Raw genomic sequence first — 3350 nt, 5'->3', positions numbered from 1 at the left:
CAGTAAGAAATTTGTTTCTGCGCGGTAATCCAAATCTAGTATCAACCCTACTATCAAAGACTTTACTTGGCACAACAATGCAATAAAATAAAGATAAGGAGAGGTTTCTACAGTAGTAACAACTTCCAAGACTCAAATATAAAACAAAAGTGCAGAAGTAAAATAATGGGTTGTCTCCCATAAGCGCTTTTCTTTAACGCCTTTCAGCTAGGCGCAGAAAGTGTGAATCAAGTATTATCGAGAGATGAAGCATCAACATCATAATTTGTTCTAATAATAGAATCAAAAGGTAACTTCATTCTGTTTGTAGGGAAGTGTTCCATACCTTTCTTGAGAGGAAATTGATACTTAATATTCCCTTCCTTCATATCAATAATAGCACCAACAGTTCGAAGAAAAGGTCTTCCCAAAATAATAGGACAAGATGCATTGCATTCAATATCCAAGACAACAAAATCAACGGGGACAAGGTTATTGTTAACCGTAATGCGAACATTATCAATCCTCCCCAAAGGTTTCTTTGTAGAATTATCAGCGAGATTAGCATCCAAATAACAATTTTTCAATGGTGGCAAGTCAAGCATATTATAAATTTTCTTAGGCATAACAGAAATACTTGCACCAAGATCACATAAAGCATTACAATCAAAATCATTGACCTTCATCTTAATGATGGGCTCCCAACCATCTTCCAACTTCCTAGGAATAGAAGCTTCAAGTTTTAATTTCTCTTCTCTAGCTTTAATGAGAGCATTTGTAATATGTTTTGTAAAGGCCAAATTTATAGCACTAGCATTAGGACTTCTAGCAAGTTTTTGTAAGAAATTTATAACTTCAGAGATATGACAATCATCAAAATCTAAACCATTATGATCTACAGCAATGGGATCATTGTCCCCAATATTTTGAAAAATTTCAGCAGTTTTATCACAAACAGTTTCAGCAGTTTTAGCAGTTTCAGGCAGTTTTGCACGCTTTGCATTAGGAGTAGAAACATTGCCAACACCAATTATTTTACCATTGATAGTAGGAGGTTTAGCAACATGTGAAGTATCAACATTACTAGTAGTGTTAATAGTCCAAACTTTAGCTACATTATTCTCTTTAGCTAGTTTTTCTTCTCTTTCCCACCTAGCATGCAATTCAGCCATCAATCTAATATTTTCATTAATTCGAACTTGGATGGCGTTTGTTGTAGTAACAATTTTGTTATCATTATCCTCAGGTTTAGCAGCCATTTTATTAATTAAAGAAGATTGTGTCTCAGACATGTATGAGATTCGGTTTTCAGCATTTGAAAGAGCTTAGTTTGCAAACCAGAAATCTCCATATTCAAATTTTTAAGTTGATTCCCTATATTTTTCAACAAGGCAGATTGTTCATTCATAGTTTTAGTAAACAATTGATTTTGTTCATATTGTGATTGCATAAAGCTCTTAGTAGCTCTTTCAATTTCTAGCATCTTTTCCTCATTAGGCAAAATAGATCTACCATAAGAATTACCATAACCATTACTATTATTAGAAGGATATGGCCTATAGTTGTTGCCAGAATTATTCCTATAAGCATTGTTATTGAAATTATTACTTTTAATGAAGTTCACATCAACATGTTCTTCTTGGGCAACCAATGAAGCTAAAGGAACATTATTTGGATCAACATTAGATCTACCATTCACAAGCATAGACATAATAGCATCAATCTTATCACTCAAGGAGGAGGTTTCTTCAACAGAATTTACCTTCTTACCTTGTGGAGCCCTTTCCGTGCCATTCAGAGTAATTAATCATCATATTATCAAGAAGCTTTGTTGCCGCCCCCAAAGTAATGGACATAAAAGTACCTCCAGCAGCTGAATCCAATAGGTTCCGCGAAGAAAAATTTAATCCTGCATAAAAGGTTTGGATGATCATCCAAGTAGTTAGTCCATGGGTAGGGCAATTCTTTACCAAAGATTTCATTCTTTCCCATGCTTGGGCAACATGTTCATTATCCAATTGCTTAAAATTCATTATGCTACTTCTCAAAGATATAATTTTAGCAGGAGGATAATATCTACCAATGAAAGCATCTTTACATTTAGTCCATGAATCAATACTATTCTTAGGCAAAGATAGCAACCAATCTTTAGCTCTTCCTCTTAAGGAGAAAGGAAACAATTTCAGTTTTATAATGTCACCATCTATATCCTTATACTTTTGCATTTCACAAAGTTCAACAAAATTATTAAGATGGGCAGCAGTATCATCAGAACTAACACCAGAAAATTGCTCTCTCATAACAAGATTTAGTAAAGTAGGTTTAATTTCATAGAATTCTGCTGTAGTAGCAGGTGGCGCAATGGGAGTGCATATAAAATCATTATTATTGGTGCTAGTGAAATCACACAACTTAGTATTCTCAGGAGTGCCCATTTTAGCAGTAATAAAACAAGTAAAGCAAACTAAATAAAGTAAAGTAAATGCAAGTAACTAATTTTTTTGTACTTTTGATATAGAGAACTCAAACAAGACAAATGAAATAAAGTAAAGCAACTAATTTTTTGTGTTTTTGATATAGAGAAAACAAACAAAACAGAAAATAAAATAAAGTAAAGCAAGACAATAACAAAGTAAAGAGATTGGATGTGAGAGACTCCCCTTGCAGCGTGTCTTGATCTCCCCGGCAACGGCGCCAGAAATTTAGCTTGATGACGCGTAAAGCACACGCCCGTTGGGAACCCCAAGTGGAAGGTGTGATGCGTACAGAAGCAAGTTTCCCTCAGTAAGAAACCAAGGTTTATCGAACCAGTAGGAGTCGAGGGCCACGTGAAGGTCGTTGGTAACGGAGTGTAGTGCGGCGCAACACCAGGGATTCCGGCGCCAACGTGGAACCTGCACAATACAATCAAAATACTTTGCCCCAACGTAACAGTGAGGTTGTCAATCTCACCGGCATGTTGTAAACAAAGGATTAAATGTATAGTGTGTAAGATGATGTTTGTTTGCGAAGAACAGTAGAGAACAATGATTGCAGTAGATTGTATTCAGATGTAAAAGAATGGACCGGGGTCCACAGTTCACTAGTGGTGTCTCTCCCATAAGATAAATAGCATGTTGGGTGAACGAATTACGGTTGGGCAATTGACAAATAGAGATGCATATACATATCATGATGATTACTATGAGATTTAATCAGGGCATTACGACAAAGTACATAGACCGCTATCCAGCATGCATCTATGCCTAAAATGTCCACCTTCGGGTTAGCATCCGCACCCCTTCCAGTATTAAGTTGCAAACAACAGACAATTGCATTAAGTATGGTGCGTAATGTAATCAACACAAATATCCTTAGACAAAGCATTGATG

The sequence above is a fragment of the Lolium rigidum genome, chromosome 6 (assembly GCF_022539505.1).
Source record: "Lolium rigidum isolate FL_2022 chromosome 6, APGP_CSIRO_Lrig_0.1, whole genome shotgun sequence".
NCBI classification, from domain to species: Eukaryota; Viridiplantae; Streptophyta; class Magnoliopsida; order Poales; family Poaceae; genus Lolium; species Lolium rigidum.
The sequence above is the reverse complement of the archived record's forward strand: the minus strand, read 5'-3'. Positions refer to the sequence as shown.